Genomic DNA, 23,068 nt, shown 5'->3' with positions numbered 1-23,068 from the left:
TCTAGAGGCCTGAAGACCCCCATGGGCTTTCCCTAGCCCTCAATTTTTCTCTAACCTACCCACACCTCTTCTGCTCTGGCCCTAGCCATCCTGTGAGACCCGAACACTTGGAAGCAGCCATGGGTTGCTCTGGTTACCCCACCCTCCCCTTGAGGGGCACCTGCCCCTAGGGGCCCTGTCCACCATCTCAGGGGCAGCCCAGCACCACCCTGCTCAGGCCTCCCAGACTCGGTGTCCTTCCTAGGGTTTGCCCTACAAACATGCCCCAAGATCAGAACAAGACTGTTTCCTACCAATCTTTCTTCTAGATCTTCAGAATCCATCAGAACAGACTGTGAGTCACTGCAAAAACACTTCTGGAGCACAGGTCAGGCTCCATGCCCCCCACCCAGGTGGCAGGCTGGTGCTGGCTCCCCAGCTCATGCCCACATCCTCAGCCCCAGGGCCTGGGCCTGGAACCTTATTTGGTAGAGGGGTCTTTGCATTTGTGATCATGTTAAAAGATTTTGAGGTGAGGCTATTACCCAGGATTATCTGGGTAGGCCCCCTAAGGACAAGGGTTGTTGGAAGAGAGTAGAAAAGAGAGGCACAGAGAGGAGAAGGTGATGCCAAGGTTGAAACAGAGGCTTGAGGGCTGAGGCCACAAGCCAGGGAGTGCTGCAGCCACAGAAAGATGATGGGCAGGCAGGGGATTCTACTGGGGGAGAAAGAAAGAAGACAGGAGAGAGAGAAAGAGAGAGGAGAGAAGACCAGGAGAGAGAGAGAGAGAGAGGAGGAGGAGGAGGAGGGAAGGAGGAAAAGAGGGAAGGAAGGGAGGATGGAAGGAGGGAGGGAAGAATGGAGGGGGAGAGGAAGGGAGGGGGAGGATAGGGGCAGGAGGGGGAGGGGAAGGGAGGGGGAGGGGAGGGGGAGGTTTGGAAGGAGGGAGGGAGGGAGGGGAGAGAGAGAAGGAGAGTAGATGAAGAGAGAGAGACAGAAAGGTAAGTAGGGAAGGGAGGAAGTTAGGGTACTGGAGCCAGACTAGGGAGGAGGGAAAGGAGTGGTTATAATAATGAAGCTGCCTTAAGGGAGGCAGAAAGGGAGAAGCGGAATTTACTAGCCCCCTAGAGCACCAACCCAGAGTGCCACTGGAGCCAGTCCTCTCTACAATGACTCAGCAAAAATTCCTGGCCCTGACACTTAATTGACCCCGGTGAAGTCACATGCCCTTTCACGAGCCAATCAAAAGGGGCCAAGGTGTTGCCAGCCTCTGATTCGCCCGGCCCAGGTCACACGCCCATCCTGGGCGGAGTGGCTCAAGAAGGGGGAATGGCCATCTGCAGGCACCGAGGCCAGCTGCCCGTTACACCTCCCTTCCAGGGGACAGAGCGTGCGGAGATGAGGAGGTGGGGAGGGCTTGCCTTGTGGGAAGGGCTATGGCCCGTGCAGCAGAAGGCGACCACCATGGGGTCGTGGCAGCCCTGAGGAAACTGGGGCGGGGAGCTGCCCTCTCAGCCCCTCAGCGGCGCCGCCTCAGGCCCCAGCGGCCCTTCCTTCCCAGGAAGCCCCCCGCCCAGGGGTCCGATGACAAGTGCAGTCCACCGCATTACCTGTGCCTTCCGACTTTGCCAACCCGGCCATCTGCTAAAATGTATCTGTTAACTCAGAGCCCGGTACTCACGGCGCGTTCCTAGTCATTCCTGGGTGTGCGCTCGTGGGCGTTGCTCCTTCCCTGCTGGGTGGGGGGACAGGGCCGCACCGCGCTGCTGGTTCCACTTCCCCACCGTGGACACGTGCCCTTCTCGTGGCACTTTCTTTTGCATTTATTTGTGCTTTTAAATGGCCCTGAAGCTGAAGTGCTTTTTAGTCTCCCTAAGCAAGGCAGTAATGTTGCCCTATGGAGAAAATAGGGGTGTTAGAGAAGCTTGCTTCGGGCCTGAGTTACAGAGCTGTTGGCTATGAGTTCAGAGTTAGTGAGTCAACGACATATATGAAATAAGGTATCTTACATAGAAACACATATTCAGCATTGGCAATTGCTTTTTAGAACATAACTGTGAGAAGCAAGCACTGACTTGTACTAAAATAACCCCTCCCCAGGATCTGAACTGGGCTGAGCAGCTTTCTGTTTCCCACAGTTAAAGCCCCCATGACACAGAGGAGAGAACTGAGCCTAAAAGCAGTTGTGTGATCCAGCTAGGGTCACCCAGATGGAAAAATGATGCTGTGATTTGAACTCAAGTCAGACTCACTCCAGATCCTTCTCTCACATATAAACCTCACAGTCTCTAGTCCCCTGAACACTGAGTCCAGAGAAGCCTGGATGAAAATTCACAGCTTTGTAGCCTTATTGAGTTTAGGTATCTGGGCTTTACAGCCCTCATTCAAAAACCTGTTGATCTGACCAGCCAATGTGAGGAGTGGTGATGGATTAAAACAGTTTTTCTAGGTGAATCCATAGAGACAGAAAGCAGGTTATTGCTTAGCAGGAGTGTACGAAGCAGGGAATTTTGTTTCTGACAGTGGGTCTGGGATTTCCTTTTGGGATGATGAAAATATTTGGGAACTCAATAGAGGCGGTGGTTGCATGACAATGTGAATGTACTTAGTGCCACTGAATTTTACATTTAAAAATGGATAATTCTGTGCTGTGTGAATATTATCTCAACTTAAAAATGTCTTTTCTGCCATGATATCTGTCATTTTTCTAAAATTTCTATGGCTAGAATTTATCTTTGGTCTTGGGGTATTGGAATCATACCCTTTGGTGTGGAGGTATTGTGGGACAAGAGGCCAAGAAAAGCATGTTTCCTGGAAAGTTGGTATGGGCTGCTAAGCCCTTCCTTTAACACCTAGCCATAGTTCAGGATATCTCATTGGCTAGCTATTATTCCACAAGGCTAAAAGCAATTGGGTTGTGGCATGGGACAGATACACTTTGCTTGGTTAATTTGGGGGAAGAGGGATAGAGGACAAGTGAGATCAGCTGGAGAGAAGGAATCTGAATGTTTATTTGCTTTTTCTGATCTGGCCCTTAACCAGTTCCCCACCTCCCTGCTTTCACTCTGCTCCCTGTCTCCCCAGAGTCTAGCCCAGCCCACCAGGTGAGCTGTCAGTCCTGAGAGCACAGTTCCCTGGATATTTGCCAAAAGGCCTGATACAGCAATAGCTCAAATTTATTGATCATGTCGTAAGCAGTAATTCAAGAAAGCTGTTTAAATCCACAGGAGGAAGCCAGTGCGATTATCCATGTCTGGACCAGATTCTTCATCATTTTTGTTATTGGCTATTGAGCTTGGAGACAGACATTTTACATAAGGCTGATGTGGCAGTGAGGGGCCTTGTGAGAGCTGGTGTTTCTTTTAGAGCCCAAAAAGAGTCTTAATCAACAGTTCACCAATATAAATCTATATGCATAAAGGTTTATGGGGTATTACCAGGGGGCGGTGTGTGGGCACCCAGTGTCTTAAATTCATTTTGTTCTTAATCCCAGCCAAATCCCCTTGGCCCAGTCCCGCATCCCTTATTTCAGCAGCACATAATAACATTGTGATTTGTGATGAAGCAGGTGATTATTGCTCACAGGCAACAAGCACATGTGATCTGTGGAAGGTACCACGAGACTGGCTTGGATAGACTGCAGCAGGAAGTGGGGAAATAGCGCCCACCCCCCACAGTGCCTTGGACCTCAGCAGACAGCAGTCTCTCTGGGCAGGGATCATGCTTAATTCAGCTCTAAATCCTTGGCTCCCAGTGCAGTGCCTCCAATATGGTGGCTGCCCAGTGAGTGATTGAATGAACAAACTGGGGAGCTGCCTACTTTGAACCATTGTTTGCCAAACTCAGTCATTCCCGTGTCATGATATTTGCTGTTTCTGTGTTGGTCATCTTCTGTTCACCTCTCCAGAATCACCCTTCACCCTTTTCCACTCTGGCCTGTGGCCCTCTGGTGTCCTGCTGAATGCAGCCAGTGGGAGGAACCAGTTGGAGTTCAGAGGTGGTGAAGTCAGAGGCTGGGTATTTTTACCTGGCCCCCTCTCTGCCTTACCTCAGGTCAGGCATGTCCCTCCACAAAGTTTGCCACTCTTCTGGGGATGGGGAGTGGGGGGAATCCTCTCTTTAGCTGCCGTCTTTGTGTTCCAGTAACTACTTCCACCCTACCCCAGTCAAGTGTGTTAAAAGCCCCCCTCCACTTGTTGCTAGCCTGGAAAGGGAGGATTCACCATTGCTTGCCCCACCTTTGTTAATATTATTTTTATTATGTTCTTTTCAGTTTCCTGTGTGAGCACATCCTCTGTTTTCTATTGGGATCTGATGGATAACACATCCCAACTATGATGTCTTTTTATTGTGCTTTAAAAATCAGTTCATGGTCGGGTGATGATGGCTTAGCAGGCAGAGTTCTAGCCTGCCATACCGGAGACCCAGGTTCGATTCCTGATGCCTTCCTATGCTAAAAAAAAATCATTCATGTATTTTTACTTGAATACTGACTTCAGCCATTCTCAAAGGGTGGTGTCCAGTTCAGCAGCCTGAGCATCACTGGGGTGCTCGATAGAAAAGCAAATTCTTGGGCTCTCACCTCAGACCTCCTGAGTCAGACACTGGTGGAGTTCAGCAACCTGTATTTTAAAAAGCCCTAGGGGTGATTTTAACAGATGCTTAAGCTTGAGAAACACTGCTTTAAGTAATAATTCCTGTGAAATCATAGGTGCATGCTACTGGCTGCCTTCCCAGTAGTCATTCTGTGCTTCCATGTCAGTGAAACCCTAATTTTGTTCAGGACAGCTGTGTGTTCAGTTTAAATTCCACCTTTCCTGGCTTCCTTTGCAAATAGAGGTAGCCCCATGACATAGTTCTGTAAGTAGAAGTTATTGGGTAGGCTCCTGTGGAAACTTTAAAAGAGGGCAGGAAAGAGGGACAGAAGAAGATAGTGCAGGTCTTCTGCCTTGTGTCCTTTTCCTTCTTCCCATCTGGAGTGTAGATGCAATGCTGGAGGTGGAGCAGCCACTTTGTGTTCAAAGGACCCCATAAGAATGATACTTAGAAAAGGGCTCAAGTGTCAGTGGCATGATAGTACTACCTTCCTGGCCCTGGATGGGCCATCTCCAGATGTCTTGTTAAAAGAACAAGAAACTCTTTATTTGGGTAATCTGCTGCAATTTGAGTTTTCTGATATATGTGGCTAAATAAAATTTCTAGTTAAAATAAACATGCTGAGTGGGCCCTGGTGTCTCAGCAGGCAGAGTTCTCACCTGCCATGCCAGAGACCCAGGTTTGATTCCCAGTGCCTGCCCATGCAAAAATAGAAAATATGAAATAAAAATAAAACATGCTCATCTGTGTGTACCACCCCAGATCAGCTCATAGCCATGAAACTGCTTGAATGAAGTTGTGTGGCTGAAGGCAAGATGCTGGTCAAATCTCTCAAAGAAAGGCTTGCCTGGTAGGGAGTTTGGTACATAGTAGATGCTGGGTTTTATACCTTTGTTTATACCTGTATCCTTGCATAAATGGAATTGAAGAAAACTTCTGGAATCAGATTAAGCTGAAATTAAATCAGGATAAGGATTAAGGAGACCTGGGAAGTCTCCAGTGACTTTTTTTTTCATCATCATTATCATTGTCATCATCATCAATCTCAAAACCTAGAATATCCACTATTTACAAGCCCTGTGCCAGGCTCTGGGGAATCCAAAGGCACTAGTGACCTGATCTGATCTGAGCATCCAGGGAGTGATCTGAGCATCACTGTGCAGGCAGGAGCAGAGACTAAGAGGTCATCAAAGTGGGGCAGTTGGGGAACACTGCTCAGAGGAGGTGGGAAAGAGGGAATGACCATCAACTATATATCTGCCTGTCTCAGGCACTGCTTTAGAGGCTCCTGCCAGCCTCATAACTGTTTTGTGAAATACAGGAACCAGAGGCTCAGAGAGGAAGAATGACTTGCCCAGTGTCACATAGCTTGTTAGGGGTAGATCTGGGTTTCAATTCTGAACTCTCAAATAGAGCCTACTAACATTAGACTGCTAGCTAATTAGAGTTGACTAGCATTATGGATAGATTCCCCTAAGTCATGAGAGAGAGAAGGGACCCAGGGAGAGCACAGCCCTTCAGTACAGTCAGTGCTAAGCATCCACCAGAACCATCTCAGGTACTCTTCCTCTTCCAGAAGAGGAAGCTGAGGCTCAGAGAGGTGAAGCCACTTTCCCAGGGTCACACAGCTGGTGGAGCAGAGCTGGAACTTCAGGTCTGTGGGACTCTAGGGAGTCTGAGTGCATTGGGAATCCCAGGAAGGCTTCCTGGAGGAGGGAGGCCTGGGTGGGTCTGGATGGCAGAGAGAAAGGCCTAGGCCAGTGTTTTGGTGGTGGGAACATGGGGTTTGATGGGGCCTGGGTTAGCAAGGAATCCATGTTCAATATCTCCATGTGTATCTTTCTGAGCCCTTCTCATGAATAATAACAGGTGTAACATCACCTTTAAACTTCACCACCCTAAGAGGGTGGTGCTAGTTTTGATCCCCATTTTACAGATCAAACTGTACAGACTGAGGCAGGTTAATATTTAACCTCTCTGTTTTTTGTCATTTATTGTATTGCTCACTCTGCAGGCAGCCCAGTGCCCTGGGCAGTCCTTTTGTCTGATGGGCATGATCCAAACCTACTGAAATAGGAAAAGCCAGCAGGAGTGGGATCTGTATAGCTAGAACCACTGCCACTCTGGACTGAGAGGGACAGAAAGGCAATACACTGGAGGAAAAATAACTTCAGAGACAGAATTATGGAAGCTAAAGTCTAAAGTCAAGAAACCATGGACCAGAAGAGTAGACCCACCCAAGGACATGGAGAGGGTGTGTTTGCCCCAAAGGCAGAGGGTGGGCCTTATTGCAGTGGAAGAGTTCTGCTGCCTCTGGCCTTGGAGAGTGTAGGGCATGCTCCTTGGAGATTTGGGAGAGCCTCACTCCACCTCATGAGGGCTTGATCATGTGCCCTGGAAATGGGAGAGAGCCCTGGTGTGGCCCTAATACTTGGAGAAGATGGAGCTGTGAAAAAGATGATTTCGCTATTGTCCCCCTGAATTGCATTTGGAGAGAGGTGGGCCACTGAGTAGGCCCTTGGAAAAGGTGGAACTGCTGCTTTCCAAAGCCCTGAGGATAAATAAATCTCAGACTTTGAAATCTAATGGAGTTTGTCCTGCAGGTTTCCAGAACTGTTTGGGTCCAGTGACCCCTCTGTTCCTTCCAATTTGTCCCTATTGAAATGGGAATATGTATCCTATGACTGTCCTTCCTTGTACATTGGTAGCAAATAATTTGTCCTGAGTTTTACATGTCCACAGCCAGAGGAGAGTTTTGCCTTTTGGACCGGCTATGCCTTTAGCTGATTTGATGAGATTTTGTACTATTTCTGACTTTGTATTGTATTTATATTGCTATTGAAATTGTTTAAGGATTTCTGATGTTGTGATGGAGTGAATGTATTTTGCATTTGGAAAGGTCATGTCTTTTAGGATTTCAAAAGCTGGAATGTGCCAGTTTGAATTTCTGGTGTACCTCAAAAAGCCATGACCTTTAATCCTCATTCAATATTGCTGGGTGGATGCTTTATAAGCATCCATGGAAATGGGACTCACCCAATTGTGTGTGGTAACTTTTGATTAGATGGTTTCTATGAAGATGTCTCCACCCATTCAAGGTGGGGTGGCTCACTGGAGTCCTTTGAGCAGAACCATTTTGGAAAAAGATTGAGAGCCCATGTAGTCAGAGACTTTTGGAGAAATTATTATAAAATAATAATTCTATCCAATATGCAGTGAAATCTAATATTTAATGAATATATTAGATTCTGCCTTATTCTTATTTTCCCACAGTATTGTCTACGTTCTAAAGAATAAGATCAATCTTAAAATCTCACATCCTAAACTTAAGCATTTTCAAATGCTTTCCTCTAAGAATTCATATTATAAAGAAAATAATTTTTCATTGTAACCACTATTTACACAGATACACTTCATTTGTAAATAATTTGTGAGTGCAGAAATAATCACTGAAAGAGAATAAAACATCCAGCTACATAACCACTCTCATATTAGCAGTTAATGTATGACAGAGATGGGAACAGTACTACATAATAAAAGAATTATGCCATATTTAGCATTATATATCAGGCATTCATGTTGGACAGAATAAAATTTCAACTCTGCCTCTCACCAACACAAATGATGTAGATTGAATGGACAAAATAGGAAAAGTAAAAACTGTGATTATTTACAGAAAGACAAAGAAGATTGTCTTCAGCATTTCAATGTCAAAAAGGAGGTCTTATGCAAGAAATATATTGATAAATTTAATAGTAGCAGAATTATTAATATTCTTTCTCAAAAGATATAAAAAAATACAAGTTCTATGTAAAAAGCTGAGTGATGTGTATATTTATGTCACACATAGTGTAGACAGGAATTTAACCAGAGGATTTCCATATTAACTTTACAGTATATTAAAACTTCAAATCACAGGGAAATCAGGGATATACATATATATATATTCTTTTCCTATACTATAATTTTAAATATATGGCAATATAAAATATTAATGAGTAATCTGAGCAGAGAGAACTCTCAGGTGTTACTGAGTTGAGAATTAATTGGTACTTCCAGCTTAGAAAATAGTGTGGCACTTTTTCAATATGCTTCAGCTATGACATACTTGAGTAAACTCCTAATTCTCATGTAGACTTAGTTCTAAATCATGATTAATATCTGTTGTGTGCTAGCTTCACTTCTTCACTCTGGAACTAAAAGTTTATTGTACATACTTAAACCAAGTGTCAAAGAGAAAATAGTTTATGGCAAAGGTAATCAAACTTTCAAACCAATGCTCAAACATTCCTTTCTCTTTTATTTTTCTTAATCTTACTACTTGATAAAACTTAATATTACAATCACACCAGAGTAGAATCCTCTTCTAAGGAGGAGTACTAAAATATTAAGAATAAAACAACTCACTTAAAAACATCTATTAAAATTGAAATTGGTTTGATTCCCAGTGCCTGCCCATGCCAAAAAAAAATTAAAATTACTATAGCCAATGCAAAATGTGAATGTTTTTGTAAAAAGAGACCCACTTTTATTATTATGGTTACTTACAATACATAGATTAATCATTTTAAGCCAGGCAATTGGTTACAGATAGGGAAGTGGGAAATATTACAACTAGATATTCTAATTAACCCTTTTAAAACTGAGCCATACCATCAATACTTATTGCCAATGATTATAATTTTATATTCTTTAAAAGTGACAATGTGCATTGTGTTTTACTTCAGGAACAAGCTATTGATGGTTCTAAACTGCTCAATATTTTAAAAGAAGCTCCTATAGGCTGTTAACCCACAGAAAAATTAACACTCAAACATGTGACAACAGGGAATATAAGACTAGAGCCAACCACTGGGACTGATTTTACTGATCAACTAACAATTATTTAATTTTGTGTTTCTTGCACACACATTCATAGATTCAATTTCCTAATCTCTAGAATGATGGGGGCACAGTAGTGGTAATTCTTACTTTACAGATACACTATACCCAAATCCATAACCATGTCAATTATAATTGGGAAGAATTGAATAAGTAAGGACATAAGGAGAAATATAAAGGTCTCAAGGTCATGTAGTAGTTCTGAAGTTCATGCAAGGATCAAGTAACTGAAATCAAGCCCATTCACCCATCTGTCACCTAGTCAAGATTTAGAAATTATTTATTTATTTTTTTCATCAAATGCATGCATCTTCATGTCATGTCTCTCCTTAAAATCTTCCATAATCATTTATTCTAAGAAAAATGCATTTCCTTGTTACTTCAATGAAAAAAACATCAAAATAATAGGAAAATATTGTGGATATCACTGATGAAGAAAATAAAAAGGTACACATGGATTAATCTTAATACATTTTGACTCTGCCTATGAATATTGGTGTTCATTGTACATGGAGGAAGCCTTAGTGATAGGGAAACCTCATGAGGGATACATACTTTGAAGCATCTCAAACATCAGAAACATGTCACATACAGGAAAGTGAAAGAATATGTAGAACTGGCACATTGTACACTGATTGAAATTATTTCCTAGAGAAGAATCACATCCCTTAACCTCATCCTAATACCAGAAACACTCAGCAGACAGCCAAGTACAGGCATAAAGGCATCCTAAATTTCCTCTCTATTGAAATAGATACTGAGTAAATTGTCAGGTAAAGCCATGGGGAACTTTTGTGAATATAGCTTGAGAAAAAAGAGACATTCAATATGGCATTGATAGGCCACTCAATATCATGGCCTATACACAACCTATACATTATTACACAGAACAAGGGCTGTGGCCCGTGCTTTTTAATTTTTCAGTATTATTTTTTCATACCAAAAAGCACCAAATAAAGGCAAACATTCTTAAGTTTCAATCATTCTGCTCTCCATATATAATCAGTAATTCACAATATCATCACATAGTTGCATATTCATCATCATGATCATTTCTTGGAACATTTGCATCTGTTCAGAAAACGAATAAAACGAATAAAAAGAAAAGAGAAAAGAATTTATACATACCATACCCCCGACCCCTCCCTTTCATTGATCACTAGCATTTCCAACTAAATTTATTTTAACTTTTTCCCCCTATTATTTCTTTTGATTCCACATGTTCTAATCATCTGTTGACAAAGTAGATGAAAGGAGCATTGGACACATGGTTTTCACAATCACACAGTCACATTGTGAAAGGTATATCATTATACGATCATCTTCAAGAAACATGGCTACTGAGACACAGCCCTACTTGTTCAGGCACTTCCCTCCAGCCTCTCCATTCCATCCTGCCAGTCATTGTCATTTGTTGCTCACAGGAGCTTCCCCTCTCTCGGCCAACTCCGCAGGTGAACTCACTGCTCTCCTCACACCATGTAGGACCTGCCCCCTGGGGTGCAAATGGGACAGAACTCACCAGACCAGCCGGTATGCAGCATAGACAGATTGAGAAAGCCTGCTGGACCCAGAGGGGAAGCCAGAAATGAGACAAAGGAAGGATTCAGTGACCAAGAGGTTTCAAGCAGTCCTGATGTTATCCTGCTGGTGACTCATAGGCCTTCTATGGACACCCAATTTTCCTTTATAGTGGAGTGGAGTGGCTGCAGGGAATTACCTGAAATTGTTGAGCCCTGTTCCCCAAGCCTTGACCCTCAAAGATGATCATTGAAAGTTTCAACTTTCACCATGGGACTCTGTTCTTGGGAAATCCATTTTTCCTTCTGCTCCTTTCATCCATGGTCTGGATTGATGTGCAAACATGGTGTGGAGAAAGAATCAATAAATAATAGAGAGCAGGAAGGGTAAAGCAAATTGTGTTTTTGCATATGCCAGTGGTGAATGAGAAGGAGGGTGAAAGGGTATTGCTTGTCTGGGCTCTTTTCTTCCTGTGAGTTCTTCTCATATTCTTCAAAATGATCATGGTCCTAGTGCCACACCTGTGTGATAAGACAGCGAGCCATTGATTATCCACCTGGATGGAAGGCACTGGTATCAGTGTTTAGGACAAAAATTCACTTTCCAAATACTTAAGAGAGAGTGCAGTTGATATCTACAGGTTTATTCCAAAGCCCCCACTTTCCCCAGACTTGTACCCTTAGCACAGGTGTAGCCAGTTTGCAAACATCTGATTCCTCACCCAGGCGGTACTGGTAATGAGTTGCCCATCAACATCAACTGACTCAATAAACCTGAAAAGAGATGTGATTGGCAGGCCATCTCCCATCCAAGCCCGAACGCGCCTGACCATGCTTAGCTCCACAGCTCCACTGCGAGCATGCACACTGAAGTCATTAAGGAACTTGAGACCACGGATTCAAAAGCAGTTATTTTATATTTCAAAGTATTCCACTAAACCGAGGAACTAGAAAAGATTTCATCAGACTAAAAACTACTCCAAACCAAAGGTTTTATTGTCTTTTTAAAAAAGGAACAGCAGCTTCTGTACTTGTCAGGGAATTCAGAGCATTCTTATTATGACCACTAGAGGAGGCATCACTCTTTCTAGTGGGATATAATCTTTAAACCCTGCTAAACTCTCTCACCCCTATTCTGGCCCATGCTCTCATTCCCTCTCTTCAGTTTAAACAGAGAAAACTAGAGCAAAATTTTTCCTAACCTATGTTTTATTGCAATAAACATAATAATATGCATAAAGATGAAGAATATTCTCACTTTCTGATTAACAGAAACAAATTATCTGGAATATTGCTTGTATTTCAACAAGTTAATTTTGAATAACAATAGATGACCACTAACAGAGCATCTTATTTTTGGGGCGGGGGGATATCACCTCAGAGATAAAGGGCAATCAAGTTCTTATGGCAGAAATATAACAGAAAACTAGAAATCATTAGTGTTCTAAATGGATATACTATTCAATAGTATTTTGAAGTCACATGGCTCAGGATCAAATCCCATCTCTCCCAAGCAAATTAAAGTTGGGCAAATTACTTCATATATAAAATGGGGTAATAATATTTTCCTCACCAGATATTTATGAAGATGAAATGAAGTACAATCAAGGTATTTAACTCAATATTTAGCATATAGTAGTACTGGTTACTCAATGGTAATGTGCCTTCTAATAGTACAGAAACATGAACATTCATTCACACACTGATTTCACATGTGGGTAGTCTGACACAGCCTATATAGAGTCAAGTCTTAGGAACACTGCTGGCTTAAAAGAGAATGGCAACTGAAGAGGAGGGCCAAGATGGCGGCATAGCAAGGTGTGCATTTAGTTCATCCTCCAGAGCTGCTAATAAATGGCCAGGAACAGTACAGAACAACTGCTGGTGCCACGTCAATGACTGGACACACAGCGTACCCCAGTATGAACCAGCTTGACCAGCTGCGAGCCCCCCCAGATCCGTCAGTTCCCCAAGCTGTTGTGGCCGGCACCCCTCCCCCACAGGCTGCTTCACAGAGGGGAAAGGAAAGGGACTTCACCAGCAGCAGGGGCTGAGCCCAACCAAAAGCCAATTGTGGAATTAATTAACAAATTCTGACTACTAAAAATAGGCCCCAGGACTTCCTGGAAGATGGCGGCTTAGTAAGACGCGCGGATCTTAGTTTCTTCTCCAGGACAGCTACTAGGGGAGTAGAAATGATACAGAAAGTGCCCAAAGCCACAACAGAGATAAAAAAGACAGCGTACCCCATCATGGAATGGCTGGCTGGCTGAGAGAAGCAGCTTGGGTGAGATCGCCAAGGCACGCGGGCCTCACCAGGCGGGGCGGGAAGCGGCCGGAGTTACTCCCTTCCCCCTTCCCGGGCCGACTGGGAGAATTGGAGAGGCGGTCCCCTGAAACCAAGGCAGCTGGTGCCCACACCAAACGCACCGCCCCGGACCAACTGAGAGAATTGGATCGGAAACCCCCAGGCCGCAGAGAACGGTGATGGGTGGGGGAGGCCCCTTCCAAACCCATGACTCCCGGGGAACGTGCACTCTCTCGGGCGGGCCGCTGCCGCTGGCGCCCTCCCGCCACGCTTGTCGCCCAGGGCCGACTAGGAAATTCGGACGGGCTCTTTCCCGGGCTGCGGCGACCAGCAACCCTCCCTGCGTTTGGACCCCGGGCCGGCTCAAGCTGCTTCGGCGAGCGAACCCCCCGGACTGCGAGAGTTTTCCAAAGTTTAAGGTCCCACAGCACCTTTTACTGGTGGGACATGCAGACAAACGTGTGCCACGAGCGCCACCTACTGGGCAGGATAAGAAAAACAGAACCCAGAGATTTCACAGAAAAATCTTCCAAACTTTTGGATCCAATACCCAGGGAAATCTGTCTAAATGCACAGACGCCAACAGAAGATAACGGATCACGCTCAAATAATTGAAAATATGGCCCAGTCAAAGGAACAAACCAATAGTTCAAATGAGATACAGGAGCTGAGATAACTAATGCTAAATATACGAACAGAAATGAAAAACCTCTTCAAAAATGAAATCGATAAATTGAGGGAGGACATGAAGAAGACATGGGCTGAACATAAAGAAGAAATAGAAAAACTGAAAAAACAAATCGCAGAACTTATGGAAGTGAAGGATAAAGTAGAAAAGATAGAAAAAACAATGGATACCTACAATGATAGATTCAAAGAGACAGAAGATAGAATTAGTGATTTGGAGGATGGAATATCTGAATTCCAAAAACAAACAGAAACTATCGGGAAAAGAATGGAAAAATTTGAACACGGTATCAGGGAACTCAAGGACAATATGAACCGCACAAATATACGTGTTGTGGGTGTCCCAGAAGGAGAAGAGAAGGGAAAAGGAGGAGAAAAACTAATGGAAGAAATTTTCACTGAAAATTTCCCAACTCTTATGAAAGACCTAAAATTAAAGATCCAAGAAGTGCCGCGCACCCCAAAGAGATTAGACCCAAATAGGCGTTCTCCAAGACACTTACTAGTTAGAATGTCAGAGGTCAAAGAGAAAGAGAGGATCTTGAAAGCAGCAAGAGAAAAACAATCCATCACATACAAGGGAAACCCAATAAGACTCTGTGTAGATTTCTCAGCAGAAACCATGGAGGCTAGAAGACAGTGGGATGATATATTTAAATTACTAAAAGAGAAAAACTGCCAACCAAGACTCCTATATCCAGCAAAATTGTCCTTCAAAAATGAGGGAGAAATTAAAACATTCTCAGACAAAAAGTCACTGAGAGAATTTGTGACCAAGAGACCAGCTCTGCAAGAAATACTAAAGGGAGCACTAGAGTCAGAACCGAAAAGACAGAAGAGAGAGGTATGGAGAAGAGTGTAGAAAGAAGAAAAGTCAGATATGATATATATAATACAAAAGGCAAAATGGCAGAGGAAAATATTATCCAAACAGTAATAACACTAAATGTTAATGGACTGAATTCCCCAATCAAAAGACATAGATTGGCAGAATGGATTAAAAAACAGGATCCTTCTATATGCTGTCTACAGGAAACACATCTTAGACCCAAAGATAAACATAGGTTGAAAGTGAAAGGTTGGGAAAACATATTTCATGCAAATAACAACCAGAAAATAGCAGGAGTGGCTATACTAATATCCACAAGTTAGACTTCAAATGTAAAACAGTTAAAAGAGACAAAGAAGGACACTATATACTAATAAAAGGAACAATTAAACAAGAAGACATAACAACCATAAATATTTATGCACCGAACCAGAATGCCCCAAAATACGTGGGGGAATACACTGCAAACACTGAAAAGGGAAATAGACACAAATACCATAATAGTTGGAGACTTCAATTCCCCACTCTCATCAATGGACAGAACATCTAGACAGAGGATCAATAAAGAAATAGAGAATCTGAATATTAGTATAAATGAGCTAGACTTAACAGACATTTATAGGACATTACATCCCACAACAGCAGGATACACCTTTTTCTCAAGTGCTCATGGATCATTCTCAAAGATAGACCATATGCTGGGTCACAAAGCAAGTCTTAACAAATTTAAAAAGATTGAAATAATACACAACACTTTCTCGGATCATAAAGGAATGAAGTTGGAAATCAATAATAGGCAGAATGCCAGAAAATTCACAAATACCTGGAGGCTCAACAACACACTCTTAAACAACGAGTGGGTCAAAGAAGAAATTGCAAGAGAAATTAGTAAATACCTCGAGGCAAATGAAAATGAAAACACAACATATCAAAACTTATGGGATGCAGCAAAGGCAGTGCTAAGAGGGAAATTTATTGCCCTAAATGCCTATATCAGAAAAGAAGAAAAGGCAAAAATGCAGGAATTAACTGTTCAATTGGAAGAACTGGAGAAAGAACAGCAAACTAATCCCAAAGCAAGCAAAAGGAAAGAAATAACAAAGATCAGAGCAGAAATAAATGAAATTGAAAATATGAAAACAGTAGAGAAAATCAATAAGACCAGAAGTTGGTTCTATGAGAAAATCAATAAGATTGATGGGCCCCTATCAAGATTGACAAAAAGAAGAAGAGAGAGGATGCAAATAAATAAGATCAGAAATGGAAGAGGAGACATAACTACTGACCTCACAGAAATAAAGGAGGTAATAACAGGACACTATGAACAACTTTACGCTAATAAATGCAACAATTTAGAGGAAATGGACGGGTTCCTGGAAAGACATGAACAACCAACTTTGACTCAAGAAGACATAGATGACCTCAACAAACCAATCACAAGTAAATAAATTGAATTAGTCATTCAAAAGCTTCCTAAAAAGAAAAGTCCAGGACCAGATGGCTTCACATGTGAATTCTACCAAACGTTCCAGAAAGAATTAGTACCAATTCTCCTCAAACTCTTCAAAAAAATCAAAGTGGAGGGAAAACTGCCTAATTCATTCTATGAAGCCAACATCACCCTCATACCAAACTCAGGCAAAGATATTACAAAAAAAGAAAACTACAGGCTAATCTCTCTAATGAATACAGATGCAAAAATCCTCAATAAAATTCTAGCAAATCGTATCCAACAACACATTAAAAGAATTATACATCATGACCAAGTAGGATTCATCCCAGGTATGCAAGGATGGTTCAACATAAGAAAATCAGTTAATGTAATACACCATATCAACAAATCAAAGCAGAAAAATCACATGATCATCTCAATTGATGCAGAGAAGGCATTCGACAAGATTCAACATCCTTTCCTGTTGAAAACACTTCAAAAGATAGGAATACAAGGGAACTTCCTTAAAATGATAGAGGGAATATATGAAAAACCCACAGCTAATATCATCCTCAATGGGGAAAAATTGAAAACTTTCCCCCTAAGATCAGGAACAAGACAAGGATGTCCACTATCACCACTATTATTCAACATTGTGTTGGAGGTTCTAGCCAGAGCAATTAGACAAGAAAAAGAAATACAAGGCATCAAAATTGGAAAGGAAGAAGTAAAACTATCACTGTTTGCAGACGATATGATACTATACGTCGAAAACCCAGAAAAATCCACAACAAAACTACTAGAGCTAATAAATGAGTACAGCAAAGTAGCAGGTTACAAGATCAACATTCAAAAATCTGTAGCATTTCTATACACTAGTAATGAACAAGCTGAGGGGGAAATCAAGAAACGAATCCCATTTACAATTGCAACTAAAAGAATAAAATACCTAGGAATAAATTTAACTAAAGAGACAAAAAACCTATATAAAGAAAACTACAAAAAACTGCTAAAAGAAATCACAGAAGACCTAAATAGATGGAAGGGCATACCGTGTTCATGGATTGGAAGACTAAATATAGTTAAGATGTCAATCCTACCTAAATTGATTTACAGATTCAATGCAATACCAATCAAAATCCCAACAACTTATTTTTCAGAAATAGAAAAACCAATAAGCAAATTTATCTGGAAGGGCAGGGTGCCCCGAATTGCTAAAAACATCTTGAGGAAAAAAAACGAAGCTGGAGGTCTCGTGCTGCCTGACTTTAAGGCATATTATGAAGCCACAGTGGTCAAAACAGCATGGTATTGGCATAAAGATAGATATATCGACCAATGGAATCGAATAGAGTGCTCAGATATAGACCCTCTCATCTATGGACATTTGCTCTTTGATAAGGCAGTCAAGCCAACTCACCTGGGACAGAGCAGTCTCTTCAATAAATGGTGCCTAGAGAACTGGATATCCATATGCAAAAGAATGAAAGAAGACCCATCTCTCACACCCTATACAAAAGTTAACTCAAAATGGATCAAAGATCTAAACATTAGGTCTAAGACCATAAAACAATTAGAGGAAAATTTTGGGAGATATCTTATGGATCTTACAGCTGGAGGCGGTTTTATGGACCTTAAACCTAAAGCAAGAGCACTGAAGAAGGAAATAAATAAATGGGAACTCCTCAAAATTAAACACTTTTGTGCATCAAAGAACTTCATCAAGAAAGTAGAAAGACAGCCTTCACAATGGGAGACAATATTTGGAAATGATATATCAGATAAAGGTCTAGTATCCAGAATTTATAAAGAGATTGTTCATCTCAACAACAAAAAGACAGCCAACCCAATTACAAAATGGGAAAAAGACTTGAACAGACACCTATCAGAAGAGGAAATACAAATGGCCAAAAGGCACATGAAGAGATGCTCAATGTCCCTGGCCATTAGAGAAATGCAAATCAAAACCACAATGAGACATCATCTCACACCCACCAGAATGGCCATTATCAACAAAACAGAAAATTACAAGTGCTGGAGAGGATGCGGAGAAAGAGGCACACTTATCCACTGTTGGTGGGAATGTCAAATGGTGCAACCACTGTGGAAGTCAGTTTGGCGGTTCCTCAAAAAGCTGAATATAGAATTGCCATACGACCCAGCAATACCATTGCTGGGAATATACTCAAAGGACTTAAGGGCAAAGACACAAACGGACATTTGCACACCAATGTTTATAGCAGCATTATTTACAATTGCAAAGAGATGGAAACAGCCGAAATCTCCATCAACAGAAGAGTGGCTAAACAAACTGTGGTATATACATACGATGGAATACTATTCAGCTTTAAGACAGGATAAACTTATGAAGCATGTAATAACATGGATGGACCTAGAGAACATTATGCTGAGTGAGTCTAGCCAAAAACTCAAGGACAAATACTGTATGGTCCCACTGATGTGAACAGACATTCGAGAATAAATTTGGAATATGTCCTTGATAACAGAGTCCAGCAGGAGGTAGAAACAGGGTAAGATAATGGCCAATTGGAGTTGAAGGGATACAGACGGTGTAACAGGACTAGATACAAAAACTCAAAAATGGACAGCACAATAATACCTAATTGTAAAGTAATCATGTTAAAACACTGAATGAAGCTGCATCTGAGCTATAGGTTTTTGTTTTGTTTTGTTTTGTTTTGTTTTGATTTGATTTTACTATTATTACTTTTATTTTTTTCTCTATATTAACATTCTATATCTTTTTCGGTTATGTTGCTAGTTCTTCTAAACCAATGCAAATGTACTAAGAAATGATGATCATGCATCTATGTGATGATGTTAAGAATTAATGATTGCATATGTAGAATGGTATGATCTCTAAATGTTGGGTTAATTTCTTTTTTTCCGTTAATTAAAAAAAAAAAAGAGAAGGGATAATTGGAGCTGAAGGGATACAGACTGTACAACGGGACTGGATATAAAAACTCAGAAATGGATAGCACAATACTACCCAATTGTAATGCAATTATGTTAAAACACTGAATGAAGCTGCATGTGAGGTATAGGTTTTTTGTTTTTGTTTTTTTTGTTTTTTTTTCTTTCTATTATTGTTTTAATTCTTATTCTGTTGTCTTTTTATTTCTTTTTCTAAATCGATGCAAATGTACTAAGAAATGATGAATATGCAACTATGTGATGTTATTAAGAATTACTGATTGTACATGTAGATTGGAATGATTTCTAATTGTTTTGTTAATTCTTTTTTTAATTAATAAAAAAATGAACTTAAAAAAAATAAAATAAAAATAAAAATAGGCCCCAGCTCAGCTGAACCTCGAGTAAAAGGTGAGGTTGCTGGTTTTGGCCCTGATGCCTAGGGAGCAGGACTGCTGGAAAAAGAAAAACAGGTATTTTTTTTTTGGATTTGAAAAGGTCTGGGCCCTGAAGGAAAAGAGTGGGCACATAGGACCTGGAAATACACAGAGAAACATACCAACTTAAGCTCTTGATTGGCAAACCTGAGGAATGGGGGTCCTGCTCTGAAAAGGATTTCTCTCTTTGGTTTTTGTGGCTGTGTTTCTACAAAGTCTTGACTTCTCTTTAGATACAGCAGCAGGGCTTCTCAGGCTGCAACTGTCCCAGGCATAGGCAGAAATAAGCTCATTTGAGGGCTTGTCTGGAGCCTGTGCCTTCCCCAGATGGGGCTGAAATCAGGTGGAATCCCTCCCTCAATGAATTCAGACCACAGGGTCTGGAAAACTGAAGAATTAAAGCCAGCCTACAACCTCTCCTCTGTCTCCACCACGCCCCCAGCAGGGAGAGTCTGCCAAAGTTAAAGGTACCACATCACCTTATGCTGGTGGGACCTGCAAGTAGACAAATGCCACATACTGGGCAGGACAGGAAAAACAGAGTCCAGAGACTTCATAGGAAAATCTTTCAACCTGCTGGGTCTCACCCTCAGGGAAAACTGACACAGGTGATTCTTTTCTCCTGAGAGGAGGCCAGCTTGGCCTGGGAAAATCTGGTGGGGTCTATAATACTTAAATAGGCCCTCCTAAGTGGGCAGCGGTGAGGGGGTGTCACCATACAGGCAGGGCAAGAAACAAAATAACAAGAACTGAAGAATTCTGATCTGTTAAACAAAGCCTTAGCTAAAGGTCCAGAATTAGCTGAACTGAATGTCAAAGGACAGATAGACAACTCATCCAGCAAGAAAATCCTAGGTAAGAAAAAAAGTGAAAAAAATCTCCAGAATAAACTAATTAAGGTAATTAAATGCCTAGACACCAGCAAAAAATAATGAATCACACTAGGAAAATTGAAGATATGGCCCAGTTAAAGGAACTAACCAACAATTCAAATGAGATACAGGAGCTGGAACAATTAATGCAGAATGTTTGAACAGACATGGAAAACCTCATCAAAAATCAAATCGGTAAATTGAGGGAGATATAAAGAAGGCTAGGAATGAACAAAAAGAAGAAATCAAAAGTCTGAAAAAACAAATCACAGAACTTTTGGGAATGAAAGGCACAGTGGAAGAGATGAAAAAACAATGGAAATCTACAATGTAAGATTTCAAGAGGCAGAAGATAGGATTAGTGAACTGGAGGGTGGAATATCCAAAATCCGACAAGCAAAAGAAAATATAGGGAAAAGAATGTAAAAATATGAGCAGGGACTCAGGGAATTGAATGACAACGTGACACAGACAAATGTATGTGTTGTAGGTGTCCCAGGATAAGAGAAGGGAAAAGAAGGATAAAAACTAAATTGGAGGAAATTATCACAGAAAATTTCCCAACTCTTATGAAAGACTTAAAATTACACATCCAAGAAGTGCAGTGTACCCCAAACATAACAGATCCAAATAGACACTTACTAATCAGAATGTCAGATGTCAAAGACAAAAAGAGAATCTTGAAAGCAGCAAGAGAAAAGCAATCCATCACATGCAAGGGAAACCCAATGAGACTATGCATAGATTTTTCAGCAGAAACCATGGAGGTGAGATGACAGTGGGATGATATACTTAAATTACTAAAACAGAAAAACTGCCAACCAAGAATTCTATATCCAGCAAAATTGTCTTTCAAAAATGAAGAAGAAATTAAAACATTTTCAGACACAAAAAAATCACTTAGAGTATTTGTACCCAAGAGACTGGCTCTGCAAGAAATACTAAAGGGAGCACTAGAGACAGATACAAAAAGACAAAAGAGAGAGGTGTGGAGAAGTGTGTAAAAATGAAGACTATGAGTAAAGGTAAAAAGATGGAAAATTAGATATGACATACAAAATCCAAAAGGCAAAATGGTAGAAGAAAGTACTACCCATACAGTAATAACAGTAAATATTAATAGATTTAATTCCCCAATCAAAAGACATAGACTGGCAGAATGGATTAAAAAACAGGACCTATCTCTATGCTGTCTACAGAAAATGCATCTTAGACCCAAGGATAAACATAGATTGAAAGTGAATGGTTGGGAAAAGATATTCATGAAGATAACAATCAGAAAGAGCAGGAGTAGCTATACTAATATCCAGCAAATTAGACTTCAAATGTAAAACAGTTAAAAGGGACAAAGAAGGACACTATGTATTAATTAAAGGAACAATTCAACAAGAAGACATAACAATCATAAATATTTATGCACCAAGCCAGAATGCTCCAAACTACATGAGGCAAACACTGAAAACAGTGAAAAGAGAAATAGGCACATCTACCAGAATAGTTGGAGATTCCAATTCCCCACTCTCAGCAGTGGAAAGAACATCTAGAGAGAGGATCAATAAAGAAACAGAATTTGAATCAGACAATAAATGAGCTAGACTTAACAGACATTTATTGAACATTACACCCACAACAGCAGGATATACCTTTTTCTCAAGTGCTCATGGATCATTCTCAAGGATAGACCATATGCTGGGTCATGAAGCAAGTCTCAATAAATTTAAAAAGATTGAATTATTAAAAAACACGTTCTCAGATCATAAATGAATGAAGTTGGAAATCAATAATAGGCAGAGTGCCAGAAAATTCACAAATATGTGGAGGCTCAACAACATACTCTTAAACAACCAGTGGGCCAAAGAAGAAATTACAAGGGAAATCAGTAAATATCTTGAGGCAAATAAAATGAAAACATAACATATGAAAACTTATGGGATACAGCAAAGGCAGTGCCAAGAGGGAAATTTATTATTGCGCTAAATGCTTATATGAAAAAAGAAGAGCAAAAATCAAGGAATTGACTGTCCACTTGGAAGAACTAGAGAAAGAACAACAAACTAACCCCAAAGTAAGCAAAAGGAAAGAAATAATGAAGATTAGAGAAGAAATAAATGAAATTGAGAACATGAAAACAATTGAGAAAATCAACAAAACCAGAAGTTGGTTCTATGAGAAAATCAATGAGGTTGATGAATCCTTAGTGGGGTTGACAAAAAGAAGGAGAGGATGCAAATAAATAAAATCAGAAATGGAAGAAGACAAATAACCACTGACCCCACAGAAATAAAGGAAGTAATGAAAGGATACTATGAACAATTTTATGCTAATAAACTCGGCAATGTAGATGAAATGGACAACTTTCTAGAAAGGCATGAACAACTGACTTGAGAAGAAATAGACAACCTCAACAAACCAATCACAAGTAAAGAAATTGAATCAGTCATTAAGAAGCTCTCCAAAAAGAAAAGTCCAGGACCAAATGACTTCACATGTGAATTCTACCAAACATTCAAGAAAGAATTAGTACCAATCCTGCTCAAACTCTTCAAAAAAATTGAAGAGGAGGGAAAGCTACCTCACTCATTCAAGAAGC

The 23,068-nt window shown here is 41.0% G+C and overlaps 1 pseudogene; it reads right to left on the bottom strand.

Annotated features, from left to right (window-relative positions):
* Positions 1 to 3,194: 3,194 nt before the first annotated feature.
* LOC143673287 (coiled-coil domain-containing protein 39-like) overlaps positions 3,195 to 23,068 on the bottom strand; it is a 59,009-nt pseudogene continuing 39,135 nt past the window's right edge.

The sequence above is a fragment of the Tamandua tetradactyla genome, unplaced genomic scaffold (assembly GCF_023851605.1).
Source record: "Tamandua tetradactyla isolate mTamTet1 unplaced genomic scaffold, mTamTet1.pri scaffold_73_ctg1, whole genome shotgun sequence".
Lineage (NCBI taxonomy): Eukaryota > Metazoa > Chordata > Mammalia > Pilosa > Myrmecophagidae > Tamandua > Tamandua tetradactyla.
The sequence above is the reverse complement of the archived record's forward strand: the minus strand, read 5'-3'. Positions and strand labels throughout refer to the sequence as shown.